The sequence below is a fragment of the Schistocerca cancellata genome, chromosome 5 (assembly GCF_023864275.1).
Source record: "Schistocerca cancellata isolate TAMUIC-IGC-003103 chromosome 5, iqSchCanc2.1, whole genome shotgun sequence".
Taxonomy (NCBI): Eukaryota; Metazoa; Arthropoda; class Insecta; order Orthoptera; family Acrididae; genus Schistocerca; species Schistocerca cancellata.
The window spans coordinates 548,424,612-548,440,522 of NC_064630.1; positions in this window are offsets into that span (position 1 = coordinate 548,424,612).

The window sequence follows — 15,911 nt, forward strand, 5'->3', positions numbered from 1 at the left end:
CCCCAGAGCTGAATTGGAAGTCGCATGTCTGTGTGGCCATGTCCTTCATGGAGCGAGTGGTAATAAGAACAGAACTATAGGTACCAGACGGGAGAATGCAGAGTTTGCGACTAGCCGGTAACTTGCGAGTGACTGGATAAGGCACTTTTTCCTTTACCCGGATCTCTTGAACAGCCTGCTCATCAAGATACACGGGACGTTCCCTAGAGAAGGCGGCATGGACGCCATTACAGTTGATACAGCGGGGAGAAGGAGGTGGACAATCGCCCTCCTGCGCATCCCTACCACAGGTGACACATTTGGCTGGGTGTCGACAAGACGTTTTAGTGCGGTTGAAACGATGACACTGGTAACAGCGTATCAGGTTCGGAAAGTACGAGCGTACTGTGATAAATTCATAGCCTGCTTTGATCTTCGACGGAAGAACCACTCTATCAAACGTGAGAGAGAGGTAAGACTGGATTTCGGCCTCAGTTAGACTGTCGAGCAACCTGATGTAAATTACACCACGTGTCCAAGCGGTTCTGCTACAGTCGCAGGTTCGAATCCTGCCTCGGGCATGGATATGTGTGATGTTTAAGTAGTTCTAAATTCTAGGGGACTGATGATCTCAGATGTTAAGTCCCATAGTGCCCAGAGCCATTTGAAGAATTCGAAGTTCTATGGGCCTCGACACAAACAGTGTAACCGTGGAGAAGCGAGACAGCAAGCAGTTGTTGTGCTTCGGATTCAGAAGTGGTCTCCAAAAGCAAAGTGCCATTCCGTAAACGAGAGCAGCATTTCACAGGGCCGGCAATTGCATCAACACCTTTCTGAATAATAAACAGATTTACCGTGGAAAAGGACTGACCGTCATCAGTATGTGAGACCACAAGGAACCGTGGTGCAGCGGGAAGGGTCTTTGAATCATTAGCCTCATTACGTTTACGTTTTGTAGACGTTGAGTGGGAAGATGATTGACTTATCACAAGGAAATTCCCCATGATTGCCAGCGTCTCTAATGCGCTACGAACACCTGACAGAGGGACCAATCGGAAATTTGGGAAGGTAGTTCAGGCAAACACCTCTCCCTGGGCCTGGCCTGTACCAGGGGGTACGTGTGAAATCTACCTGTCGTCCCGGGGCTGGGAATTAGGCGTTACCCAGTCACTTGTTACGCCTCAGGCACTTGGGCCGGCCTTCAGGAGCGCATAGGTAGAAAGAAGAGAAAGAGGAACCTCAAACGCCGTAGTGGAGGAACGAGAGGAGAAGGGAAACAAAGGAAAAGGGAGAGAAAAACAAATGTGAGACTGTTCTGACGTCAGCGATAGAATGTAGAACATTCCCAATAACATTCCAGACGTGTTTCCCAAGGGTGGCGAAAAATAATAGTTAGAGGATAAAGATGCAGCACGGAAGAGAATGAATGCTGTATAGGCTGGGGCCGCATGGTAGCCAAGCACGAACCCTCCAAAGTGTGGCGAACCCCAGGGGGTGGGTATGTGATGGCCGGCAAACTTGTCGTCAAGGTTCCAGTTGACAACATCTGACCACCACAAGAAAGGAACGCTGTATTGTGGATCATGCACATTATAAGCCTTCCACAGCTGCGTCTGCCATCTGAGAATAATTCATGGACTCCCTGCAACATTCTGTCTTGTCCTGCATCATTGCTCAGAGACTAGCAGCAGCTGGACTAGGGAATTATCGTTCCATAAGCGAGTTGCTGGGGAGTGGTACTATGACGGAAGCATGAACTACTGATTAGTGGTGTCGGAATGTGTTCCGCGACAAATTGCGGTTCTGCAATATCCTGGTTGATCAGTTCACGGCTGGTAGTGAGTGACTGAGGGAACCGACAGCAGATCGGTACATCAAGGACATCCTGCGTCCTCATGGGTCACTTCTCATGCGACAGTTGTGCGACTTTTCAAGGAACTGATGACCCCCATAGTTTGGTCCCTTTACTCCCCAAACCAACCAACCACTTTTCAAGAGGACAATGCTCATCCACACATGGAACGTGCCTCTATGAGCTACAGCGTGATGTTGAGATACTCTTGTGGCCATAAAAGCCCCAGTTTGGACGCCAGCTCTGTCCTAGTGCCAACACCCATGATATCAAGAACCAGTTTAAACAGTTGTGAACCAGCTCTCCTCAGGAGAGCATACAACAGCTTTGTAACAGTTTTCTCAACCGAATCATTGCAAGCATCGCAAGGCCTGACGGGATTGGCGGGGGGGGGGGGGGAGAGGTGGGGGAGCAACGTCATGCTAATAAGTGGGCTCATACTACCAGGTTCACTGTTTATTTGACTTGATTTTGCGATCGATGAAATAACATCACACGCTCTCAACACATGAAATTTCGTTTAGTTTTCTCCTCCCTTTCGTAGTGCACACACAATTCCAGAAGAGCTGGTCCCACAAGTTATAGAGGAGTTCTATGAAATTTGTAAGGTAAGAGAAAATTGCTGGTGGAAGTAACGCTATAAGGAATTTTAAGTTCAGGCTTTAGTAGTTCATTCGTTGAAGCACTTTCTCGCAAAAGGGAAATGCCCCAGGTTTGAATCCCAGCCTGGCACATAGTTTTAATCTACCAGGAAGTTAGAAATGAGCACACAGTCCGCTGCAGAGTGAAAATTCATTGTGGTAATGTTTCGTCTTTTTTGGGGGGGTACATGTTTACAGTCTTTCCATATATTGAAAACAACGCTCCACAGTACAATAACACGCTCCTTTAGGGAGCCAGGCCGAAACGGTGGATCGACGAGTAAGTAGAATATCGTGTTGTAATTTGCTTTCTGCAGTTGAAGGGAAACAACGCTGCAATAGCAGAAGCTGAGTAGCTGGAAGTGTACGGCAACAAGATGCTTCCAGTGTGCTCCGGCAGGTCTGAATGACGAATAACGACCAGCTCTCTGTGAAGAATCGGGAATCACAGTCGATGTGATAACTGAAAAAACGAAATTCAGTAATGGATCAATTTTCAGTATATTAGACGATATTTTTAACAGGGCAACGATCACGGCACGCTGGGTTCCACGGCTGCTCACAACCCCTTAAAAAGCCGGCCACACTGAGGCAGAAGCGTAAATGTTGCAGCTGTGTGCCACTCTTCAGCTGCCTAGTCACCATGGACGGTGCTGGATGTATCACCATGACCTGGTAGCAGTGGTGGATACATATGGTGGGTGCATGGGCGCATGGGCGCACCCCTCCCCTCCACCCCCCCCCCCCCCCTCCCAACGCCAGGGGCCACCAGCATTGCCACCCGCGCCGCCCCCGCCAGTCAGCCCGCACGTTATTCGTTCGTTTCTTTCGTCAATCGACTCGACTGAATCGAGTTATCGAGTAGTTGTACTTTCGTATGTAGCATTATCGTTTAAAATTCAACATACTTTTTCCCACACAGCTACTGAAGCATGACGGTAATGATCTGCCACATAAATTGAATCAGTGCTTAACTGAACTACCGTTCTTTGAAGAAGATTAAAAAGAGACTAATGGGAGGGATTCTTCAATACAAGCAAACGAGCACAAACGCCCTTAATGATCGTGATTCTGTTATGCAAGCGTTGTCTGTCTGTCGTAGATCTGACTAACCTACTTTGCACACGCTGTACAAAATATTTGCTTGTCTACCTGCATCTAGTGCTACAGTAGAAAGACGTTTATCAACATTGCGGCCTACAATGACATGGCTGAGATCGACAATGAAGGAGGAACGACTTAATGGAAATGGTTCAAATGGCTCTGAGCACTATGGGACTTAACATCTGTGGTCATCAGTCCCCTAGGACTTAGAACTACTTAAATCTAGCTAACCTAAGGACATCACACATATCCATGCCCGAGGCAGGATTCGAACCTGCGACCGTAGCAGTCGCGCGGTTCTGGACTGCGCGCCTATACGACTTAATGGGTTAGCTCTGTTAAATACTCACCCTGACATTGATTGTGCTATTGACGATGTAATTAACCAATTTGCCAGGAAGAATAGCCCCATAGAATTCATCTTTTAAGAAAGAGAAAAACAACTGTAACTTTTTGCATCATAAGATGGCATTGTTTTGTATATGTGTATAATCAGATTAAATAAAACTTTCTTAAGCTTTGCATGTGACTTGATTATCGTTTTTATGGTAAAAGTAAAGGTAGCTTAAGATATCTTTAGCGCCCCCTCCTTGAGGTTTTTCTGTATCCGCCACTGCCCGGTAGTCATAGTAGCTCCTTTGTAACCTGACAAACATTAACACACACAGCACGTTAACAAACAACAACAATATAATTATATTAGATAATATCCACATGGAGTGAACAAATCTAGTTTTCCCAAGGAGTGATGTTCACGCGGATAATACTAAGATCGCTACAACCACACAGCGACGGTGGACTTTAATTTCAACATCAAATCCTCTTCCCCAGGTAATGTTGGTGAAGGAACACCTGTACCTACTATTTCCTGTCGTCTTTTTCGTCTGTCCTTACTATGTGCTACAAATTTTTAATTTATCGCTTCCAGATTTATGTATTTTTCTTTTAAAAATAAGTATAATTGCTGTAACTAGATAAAACATAATATTAAAGAGCAGACAAAGGAACTCCACGCAGCCCAGCACAGTTCTGCTACATAGTGGGGGCCGTGGGTGCTCGATAAGAGGTCTATGTAGAGCACTAAGTCCTGCATAAAGCTATAAGATGGCAGGACCTACTAATCGTAAAAATAAAAGAAAATGACACCGAGACAAAGAAGCAAAGCACAAGGTGACCAGGGATTTAGGACCTACAGAGTCCTCGGCTGTCCTTCTAGTGCCCGCATCTCGTGGTCGTGCGGTAGCGTTCTCGCTTCCCACGCCCGGGTTCCCGGGTTCGATTCCCGGCGGGGTCAGGGATTTTCTCTGCCTCGTGATGGCTGGGTGTTGTGTGCTGTCCTTAGGTTAGTTAGGTTTAAGTAGTTCTAAGTTCTAGGGGACTTATGACCACAGCAGTTGAGTCCCATAGTGCTCAGAGCCATTTTTTTTGTCCTTCTAGTGCCGGCGTTACTGGGGGACATTTTGGGACAACTACCCTGCAAAAATAGCATTTTTCGAGTTAAAAGCCTATAACAAAGCACTTACGGTCTCTTACTGAATTGTATAAATTTTTTCTATACAATTTATGATATAATAAAACAATGATATTAAAAAAATAAAGAATTATCTATGGTTCTGCTGTTAAATTTCTCTATTCTTTTATGTCCAGTAATTTGTATTTCATGGCAGTCCATAATAAGAGATTAGATGAAAAAATGCGTTAAGTAATCAAAAGTATCCGGAAACCTGTTAGTAGATGTTAATGACTGGTGTGCCCACCCTTCGCTTTTGTGGCAGCTTTAACAGTACAATGAAATGAATACCCTCAGCTGCAAACAGGTGTTGATTATCTTTGGTTCTGCTGTTAAATTTCTCTATTCTTTTATGTCTAGTAATTTGTATTTCATGGCAGTCCATAATAAGAGATTAGATGAAAAAATGCGTTAAGTAATCAAAAGTATCTGGAAACCTGTTAGTAGACGTTAATGACTGGTGTGCCCACCCTTCGCTTTTGTGGCAGCTTTAACAGTACAATGAAATGAATACCCTCAGCTGCAAACAGGCGTTGATGTAAGTCAATGGGGACAGTTGAAAATATGTGTCCCGACCGAGACTCTAACCCGAGAGCTTATGCTTACATGGCAGACGCTCTATCCCTCTTTTTTTATGTGTAGTTTATAACTTTGCCTTTCGCGGGCAAGTGCTCTATGAACTTTTTTTTTTTAGGTGTCACAAACTGATTCCAAACGAAAAAGGAATTATGGAAAGAAAAATAAGAGCAAAAAAAACAGTCAATACTATGACGAAATCCTGCGGCAAAGTATTATAAATCAAAAAAATTATTTAGACCAATTAAATGAGTGTGTATGATACAGTCTTCTAGACCAGTTAAATGTGTGTGTATGATACAGTCTTCTGATTAGATTTAGGAAAATAAAAAATTTTGCAGCAATTGACGAGATTCAAACTTACGAACATTTTTTATTTTTTAATTTTTTTGTTTTTTATTCTTTTTTATTTTTATTTTTTTTAAAGGAGGTGGGGGAGGGCGGGGAAGTCAGAGCGATCAGGAGTCGTAACCCGAGGCCTGGTCACAGTGTCCCCCTCGTCCGTCAAGGAAGCAAGGAATCAGGGATGGGAAGGGGAAATCTTTTGTGGGAATTATTGTTTATTTATTTATTTTTATTTACTGTTTTTAATACATTCTTAATGTGGTTTTACTTTATACCACAACAAAAATAAATGTATCTAGCACCGCATCATGTTCTGAGTAAAGAAAACAATATCTCGGCACGTTCCTACACTGAGATAATGTATATGGGGAAAACGAAAAGAAAAGTGCTTCATACAGAATGCAGAAGGGTGTGTCGCTACTCTCCTTACGCTTCATCAGCCAGGTACATCTTCACGTATATCATATTATTCCACCGAGAATCGAACTTAGTCTTGTAAAATCACTCAATGGGTGTCTTCTCCTACCTGTTGATGATCCAGCTGCGTGGAGGGTCGCGTAGGGCACTCCCTAAGTAATTAGAAAAATACTGTCTGTATTTTGGGTTCCGTACGATCTTGCAATGGCGTTCTTGTAGGTAGTTCCAAAAGTCGAATACATCTTTAGGTCCATCGTGAAATAAGTAGTGTACCGCATGCGCACCGATCCACGTGACAGCGTTGGTCTTGGCGCGCGGGAAATACTGTTGATCCGGAAATAGCAAAAACCGAGGTGTAATGTGTTCCGGAGTCACTCGTAGAAAATACGACAAAATTTGTCGCACCAAGCGCCATACGTCTTCTGCCGCGCCACATGTGAGACGGTGTTCGTCCGTGTCTGGTATCCCGCAGTTTACGCAGAGAGGCGATTCCACCATGTTTATCTTGTGGAGGCGTGATCGGGTGATCTGTTTACCATTGACTGTGACGTACCATGTGGATCGGACGGCTGTGTCCAGTGTAACCGCGTGAATCGTCTTCCACACCACCTTCCAATTAACCTGAGGGCTTTTGGTCTCCACGATGTTTGGTGGGTGCCTCTGCTGTAGGACATGATATATATCCCGCGCCGACGCCTGTTTCGTCGGTGGTACTGCGATACTGACATACTTGTGTTCAATGTAAAAGTTCCCGAAGTAGTAGAAGGGTGGGGGTATGTCTTGCGTCGTCAGTGGGGGCATAAGGGAGGGCGGAGCTAAGGACTCCAACAGCAAACCTGTCAAACTTTCCGGGTGTTGGCGCCACAGCTAGATGTGTGAGCTGACATACAGGGCCACAGCTCTGTCGTGGACATGGACTAGACCAAGACCTCCTCTTTCTGGGGGAAGGGTCAGTGACTCATAACTGACTTTGAAGAGCATGCTTGTACTGACGTAGGCTCCGAATGCCGCTAATAGACGTCGAGCCATCAGTAACGGTATTGGAAGAACACGCGCTGTGTGGAAGGCGCGATGCGAGGTAAACATTGACGAAGTGTGTCCTTTGGAGAATGTCGAGGGTCCGCAGACGAAGGTTGAAGATCTGGACCCGAATTTGTTGTAATAAGCGGCGGTAGTTAAGAGCCGCAGTGCGCCGTATGTCGTCGTGAAACTCTATTCCGAGACATTTGATAGTGCCACGAAGCTGTAGGGGTTCGACATACGCTGGGGTCAACCCGTCTCCTATGGCCATGGCGACCGATTTGGCGACGTTGAGACAGCTGCCGGAAGCCACACCGTACGTGGTAATCCATTCTAGTGCTCTGTTGAGATCGTCGCGATTGCGGAACACGAGAACCAGGTCGTCTGCATATACTGTACAGCGAAATGTGACGTCACGTTGGGTAAGACAGTTGAGGCGTTGACGGAGGCCACAGAGGAGCGGTTCCAGTGCCAGAGCATACAGTAACGTCGACAAGGGGCAGCCTTGACGCACGGAACGGAAAATCGGGAGGGACTGCGAGAGACGCCCGTTAACGAGCACTTTGGAAGTCGCCCCTCGGAGGAGGCGCATCACGACGCCTGTGAATTGCTGTGGGTACTGCATGTGCTGGAGAACGGACGTTAGGTACGCGTGATCCACTCGATCAAAAGCTTGGCTAAAATATAGTGATTCCAGCGCTCCCGGAATGCGGCGTGCCGTGGCTAGGGCTATTAAGTCACGGTATCGACACAGTGCTGTGTGGATGTTGTTGATACCCCTAGGGAAGTCTGATCTGGCGAGATGACGTAAGGTAGGGTTGCTAATAGTCTGGTGAATATCTTCATGTCGCAGTTGACGAGTGTTAGCGGGCGGTAATCTTGTATTCGAGCCCCATCTTTAGGTTTGTGAACCGGTATAATTATTCCTTCTACGAAGGTCGCAGGAGCGGCACCGCGGGGTACATAAGCTCCCGACAGATGTCTGTTAACTTGGGAGCCAGTAAATACTGGAAAGTTCTATAAAATTCCACAGGGAGCCCGTCGGGGACAGGAGACTTATTCGCCGCTCCTTTACCGATGGCGTCGATAACTTCGTCTTCTGTAATGTCGTTCAATAATTCAGTTTGTAAATCCTGTGGGACAATGCCGTAAACCAGTTGTGAGACTGCTGTCACCGTCGTCGGGTCGGAACATTGAGCAGAATAAAGTCGTGCGTAATGGTCGAAGAAGGTTGCAGCAATATCGCGTTGTGTGGTGTGATGACGGCCGTCCTCAGTGGTGATGGCATGTATCAGCGCCCGTCTTCGCAGTGTACGTTCTCGGATGACGTGGTACGTGGTGGGTCGTTCCGTTGCGAGTCTGTCTTGTGTTCGCGCTCGGGCGATCGTCCCTTCGAGGTGTCGCGCATATGGGCTACGATCTGTGCTTTCGCACGCTGAACTGTCAACTGTCGTTCCGGTGTGGGTGGCAAGGAGGCGCATTCGCGAAGGACGGTGAAATAAAAATCAAGGGTCTGCCGCCTCCAAGCAGCAGTCTCACGACCATACGTAATAAAGGTTCGCCGTAGGGCCGGCTTGGCGCAGGTTAACCACCAACTAATCGACGTAGGATACGTTGGGAGGCGGCGAACGCACAAACTCCACGTATCTTCGATGGTGCGTCGACAATCCGGAGAAGCGAGATGAGCCAGGTTTAATTTCCAGGGATGTCGGCTGCGCCACACCCGTTGGCGACGAAGGGTGACGGCACATATATAGGCCTCGTGATCAGAAAAGGCTACTGGCCACACCTCCGCGTCACTCACCGTTGCCGCGAGAGAACGGGAGACGTAAATCCTATCGATGCGACTAGACGAGTGACTCGTGAAATGGGTGTATCCCGGTCTATTTCCTCGGACATGTTCCCATGTGTCTACCAGCTGGAGATCGCCGATGAGTGTCCCAAATTCGGGGCACGGAGAATGGCGTGGCAGCTAATCTTTAGGTGCTTGAGTGCAATTGAAATCGCCCACTAATATCAAGTCATCGTGCCTGCCCTGAAAAAGCGGTGCTATTCCTTCGGCGAAGAAGAGCGATCGGTCACGACGGCGATTCGTTCCGGAAGGGGCGTACACATTGATAAACCGGACGCCTTGCACCTTTACGGCCATTCCTCTAGCGTCGGGGAGATATCGGACTTCGTCCGCCTCGAGGCTCTCTCTGAGGAGAATTGCGACTCCACTGTTAGTTGGCGAGGCGTGGGACACATGAGCCGTATAACCATACATACCCGGGAAATCGGCGACGAAGACTTCTTGGAGAAGGACAATGTCAATGACTGCTGCATTGAGCATGGCTTGGAACAGCGACAACTTCGTACGTGTCCGAATAGTGTTAATGTTGATGGTCGTTAAGCGATAGGTCTGTAGATCGTCTCCTGCGGTGGGGGCCGCCGTCAGTGTCGCCGTAAAAGGTGGGGCCTGTGAACTGCTGGCCGCGTCCGCGCCGTCATCTGTTGCTACTCGGGAGGGGCCGAGGTGTGGGAGGAGAGACCCCTCTCCTCATCCACCGCAGCGGCCGTAGAATCGTCTTCAATGTCATCCGCCCAAGGTCCGTAAGTTAACGGTGGCTGAGGTAGAACACTTGTGGGCTGAGTGACTAAGGGTGAATCCGCAGTTGTTTCCGGTTGTGTCCCAACGGCGGGCGCTGTGCTGGCCATCCGTTTGCCCGAGAGAGTGGAATTGGGTTTGTCAAAATCAGACAAAGTGACAGGTGAGGGCGATCTCGTGTCATCCATTTTCCTCGTCGTTTCTTCGGCCGTCCGGTCGTCAACTGGAGCCCGCATCTCGTAGTCATGCGGTAGCGTTCTCGCTTCCCACGCCCGGGTTCCCGGGTTCGATTCCCGGCGGGGTCAGGGATTTTCTCTGCCTCGTGATGGCTGGGTGTTGTGTGCTGTCCTTAGGTTAGTTAGGTTTAAGTAGTTCTAAGTTCTAGGGGACTGATGACCATAGATGTTAAGTCCCATAGTGCTCAGAGCCATTTGAACCATCGTCAACTGGAGAAGACGTCCGCTGGAGGCAATCGTCTGAGGGTGTGCGACGTCGCTTTTTATGTTTTCTCGGTGACCTTTGTTTGCGGACGTGGGTTTCTGTGTCCGAAAGAGTTTGTGGTTCCCGTATAGCATCCCCATCAGGTAGAAAGGCAGAGGTCGGTACAACCCTAGCGTCGAGTTCCATTCTCTCGTCCGAATCTTCATGTGGAGTCGATGGGCGGCGTTCTTCAACCTCTGCAGAGACCGTAATGGTGTTGGTCAATCCAGGACCGGCGACAGGTGCGCATTCTAACGCTTCCTGTCTCCCGGGGGGGTTGTCGTCTGTCATGACGGTCGATCGTGTCACTTCTGCGTAATTGAGGAGGAGGGCCGTGAGCGTAGGAGGTGGTGTCGTGTCACGTAATGGAAGTTGTGTAACCCGACGTTGAATACACGCCGAGCGCACATGACCCTCCTGGCCGCAACCAGAACAAGTACGAGGTTGTCCGTCGTACATTACTATTGCTCGACAGCCACCTATGTCTAAGTAGGATGGCACATGTTTCTTTAATTCAGTTTTCACTTGAGGATCTGGTACGTCTCGAAGGTGTTCCATTTTTCGGCCACGTGGCTAATTACCGTCCCATAAGGGCGGAAAGCTGAGGCAACGACGCCGGTGGTTTATATATATATATATATATATATATATATATATATATATATATATATATATATATATATATATATATATATATATATTGTTACAAAAAGGTACGGCCAAACTTTCAGGAAACATTCCTCACACACAAATAAAGAAAAGATGTTATGTGGACATGTGTCCGGAAACGCTTAATTTCCATGTTAGAGCTCATTTTAGTTTCGTCAGTATGTACTGTACTTCCTCGATTCACCGCCAGTTGGCCCAACTGAAGGTCCCGGGTTCGTTTCCCGGCGGGGTCAGGGATTTTCTCTGCCTCGTGATGACTGGGTGTTGTGTGATGTTCTTAGGTTAGTTAAGTTTAAGTAGTTCTAAGTTCTAGGGGACTGATGACCATAGATGTTAAGTCCCATAGTGCTCAGAGCCATTTGAACCATTTGAACCAAATTGAAGGAAGGTAATATTGACTTCGGTGTTTGTGTTGACATGCGACTCGTTGCTCTACAGTACTAGCATCAATAACATCAGTACGTAGCATCAACAGGTTAGTGTTCATCACGAACGTGGTTTTGCAGTCAGTGCAATGTTTACAATTGCGGAGTTGGCAGATGCCCATTTGATGTATGGATTAGCACGGGGCAATAGCCGTGGCGCGGTACGTTTGTATCGAGACAGACTTCCAGAACGAAGGTGTATCGACAGGAAGACGTTCGAAGCAATTGATCGGCGTCTTAGGGAGCACGAAACATTCCATCCTATGGTTCGCGACTGGGAAAGACCTAGAACGACGAGGACACCTGCAATGGATGAGGCAATTCTTCGTGCAGTTGACGATAACCCTAATGTCAGCGTCAGAGAAGTTGCTGCTGTCCAAGGTAACGTTGACCACGTCACTGTATGGAGAGTGCTACGGGAGAACAACTTGTTTCCGTACCATGTACAGCGTGTGCAGGCCCTATCAGCAGCTGACTGGCCTCCACGGGTACACTTCTGCGAATGGTTCATCCAACAATGTGTCAATCCTCATTTCAGTGCAAATGTTCTCTTTACGGATGAGGCTTCATTCCAACGTGATCAAATTGTAAATTTTCACAATCAACATGTGAAGGCTGACGAGAATCCGCACGCAATTGTGCAATCACGTCATCAACACAGATTTTCTGTGAACGTTTGGGAAGGCATTGTTGGTGATGTCTTGATTGGGCCCCATGTTCTTCCACCTACGCTCAACGGAGCACGTTATGATTTCATATGGGGTACTCTACCTGTGCTGCTAGAACATGTGCCTTTACGAGTACGACACAACATGTGGTTCATGCACGATGGAGCTCCTGCAAATTTCAGTCGAAGTGTTCGTACGCTTCTCAACAACAGTTTCGGTGACCGATGGATTGGTAGAGGCGGACCAATTCCATGGCCTCCACGTTCTCTTGACCTCAACCCTCTTGACTTTCATTTATGGGGGCATTTGAAAGCTCTTGTCTACGCAACCCCGGTACCAAATGTAGAGACTCTTTGTGCTCGTATTGTTGACGGCTGTGATACAATACGCCATTCTCCAGGGCTGCATCAGCGGATCAGGAATTCCATGCGACGGAGGGTGGATGCATGTATCCTCGCTAACGGAGGACATTATGAACATTGCCTGTAACAAAGTGTTTGAAGTCACGCTGGTACGTTCTATTGCTGTGTGTTTCCATTCCATGATTAATGTGATTTGAAGAGAAGTAATAAAATGAGCTCTAACATGGAAAGTAAGCGATTCCGGACACATGTTTATATATATATATATATATATATATATATATATATATATATATATATATATATATATATATAAAGGGTGAGTCAACTAACATTACCGCTGGATATATTTCGTAAACCACATCAAATACTGACGAATCGATTCCACAGACCGAACGTGACTAGTGTAATTGGTTAATACAAACCATAAAAAAATGCACGGAAGTATGTTTTTTAACACAAACCTACTTTTTTTTAAATGGAACATATAAACAAATACGTAATCTGTGCCGTTTGTTGCATTGTAAAATGTTAATTACATCCGGAGATATTGTAACCTAAAGTTGACGCTTGAGTACCACTTCTCCGCTGTTCGATCGTGTGTATCGGAGAGCACCGAATTACGTAGGGATCCAAAGGGAACGGTGATGGACCTTAGGTACAGAAGAGACTGGAACAGCACATTACGTCCACATGCTAACGCCTTTTTATTGGTCTTTTTCACTGACGCACATGTACATTACCATGAGGGGTGACGTACACGTACACACGTGGTTTCCGTTTTCAATTACGGAGTGGAATAGAGTGTGTCCCGACATGTCAGGCCAATAGATGTTCGATGTGGTGGCCATCATTTGCTGCACACAATTGCAATCTCTGGCGTAATGAATGTCGTACACGCCGCAGTACATCTCGTGTAATGTCGCCGCAGGCTGCCACAATACGTTGTTTCATGTCCTCTGGGGTTGTAGGCACATCACGGTACACATTCTCCTTTAACGTACCCCACAGAAAGAAGTCCAGAGGTATAAGACCAGGAGAACGGGCTGGCCAATTTATGCGTCCTCCACGTCCTATGAAACGCCCGTCGATCATCCTGTCAAGGGTCAGCCTAGTGTTAATTGCGGAATGTGCAGGTGCACCATCATGCTGATACCACATACGTCGACGCGTTTCCAGTGGGACATTTTCGAGCAACGTTGGCAGATCATTCTGTAGAAACGCGATGTATGTTGCAGCTGTTTGGGCCCCTGCAATGAAGTGAGGACCAATGAGGTGGTCGCCAATGATTCCGCACCATACATTTACAGTCCACGGTCGCTGTCGCTCTACCTGTCTGAGCCAGCGAGGATTGTCCACGGACCAGTAATGCATGTTCCGTAGATTCACTGCCCCGTGATTTGTGAAACCCGCTTCATAGGTAAACAGGTAGAACTGCAACGCATTCTCTGTTAATGCTCGTTAACAGAATTGCACTCGATGATTAAAGTCATCACCATGTAATTGCTGATGTAGCGACACATGAAACGGGTGAAAGCGGTGACGATGCAGTATGCGCATGACACTACTTTGACTCAGTCCACCGGCTCTCGCAATGTCCCGTGTGGGTTCATGGCAACAGCAGCTAACACACCAACTGCACCCGCTTCTCCTGTGATGGGCCTGTTACGGACCCGTTTGCGTGCTACGACCATACCTGTTGCATACAGTTGGCGGTAGATGTTTTGCAATGTGCGGCACGTTGGATGCTCTCTGTCCGGGTACCGTTCTGCATACACCCTGCAGGCTTCAGCTGCATTTCGTCGACACTCGCCACATATGAGTATCATCTCCGCCTTTTCAGAGTTCGAATACACCATGGTCACAGTTCCTACAACACTACACTATCACAGACGTCTGGTAACACGGTGTACTACAGTTGGTCTGCGTGCGGAGACGAATGCAGAATAACAATAGCAGCAAGCGCTACATGCGGACACTGCGACAGCTAGACCAAACCACAACAGTGCACTACAGCCACACTCGTAAACACGGTCGTCATCGTAAACATGTCCCTACAGATGCTGCTCGCCGCAACTGCACGTCGGAGGTTTCAAGCGTCAACTTTAGGTTACAATATCTCCGAATGTAATTAACATTTTACAATGCAACAAACGGCACTGATTACGTATTTGTTTGTATGTTCAGATGTGCTAACAAAACTAACGTGGTTCCATTTAAAAAAACGTAGGTTTGTGTTAAAAAACATACTTCCGTGCATTTTTGTATGGTTTGTATTAAACAATTATACTAGCCCCTCTTCTCACGTTCGGTCTGTGGAATCGGTTCGTCAGTATTTGATGTGGTTTACGAAATACATTATATCCAGCGGTAACGTTAGGTGACTCACCCTGTATATATATATATATATATATATATATATATATATATATATATATATATATCATTGTCGGGGACACCTTCAATGAAGTGTCTGAATGTCTGGAGGAGTGACAGACCATTCATCCTAAAAAGCCGAAAGCAGCGAGGGCAGTGATTTTGGACGCTGGAGTATGGAACGAGGTTGATGTTCTAACTCATTCCTAAGGTGTTCCATTGGATTCAGGTTGGAACCCAGGGTGAGTCAGCCCAAAAAAAAAAAGATTCAAATGGCCCTGAGCACTATGGGACTTAATAGCTGAGGTCATCAGTCCCCTAGAACTTAGAACTACTTAAACCTAACTAACCAAAGGACATCACACAACCAATGCCCGAGGCAGGATTCGAACCTGCGACCGTAGCGGGCGCGCGGTTCCAGACTGAAGCACCTAGAACCGCTCGGCCACTTCTGCCGGCTGAGTCAGCCCACTTCAGGAATGTTGCTATCGACAATCCATCGCCTCACAGATGATATTTTATCGCAGCGTGTATTGTGATGCTGACACAAACAACCATCGTCTCTGAACAGTTTACACAATGCTGTAAAATGTATTCATATCCTTCCGCATTTGGCGTTTTCTTAAGCGCAATAAGGAGACACACACTATCTACGAAAAACACTCCCATAACGTAACACCACCTCCTCCTCCCCCCTACTCCAGAATTAGCGCTACACATGATGGCAGTTAATGTTATCCACGCGTTGGCCAGACCCAAACCGTTCCATGGGACTGCCTCAGGGTATAGCAAGATTTGTCATTCCAAAGCACTCGGACCCAGTCATGCACTGTCCAGTGGGGCCGCACCTCTAGCGCCGGCCGGGGTGACCGAGCGGTTCTAGGCGCTACAGTCAGGAAC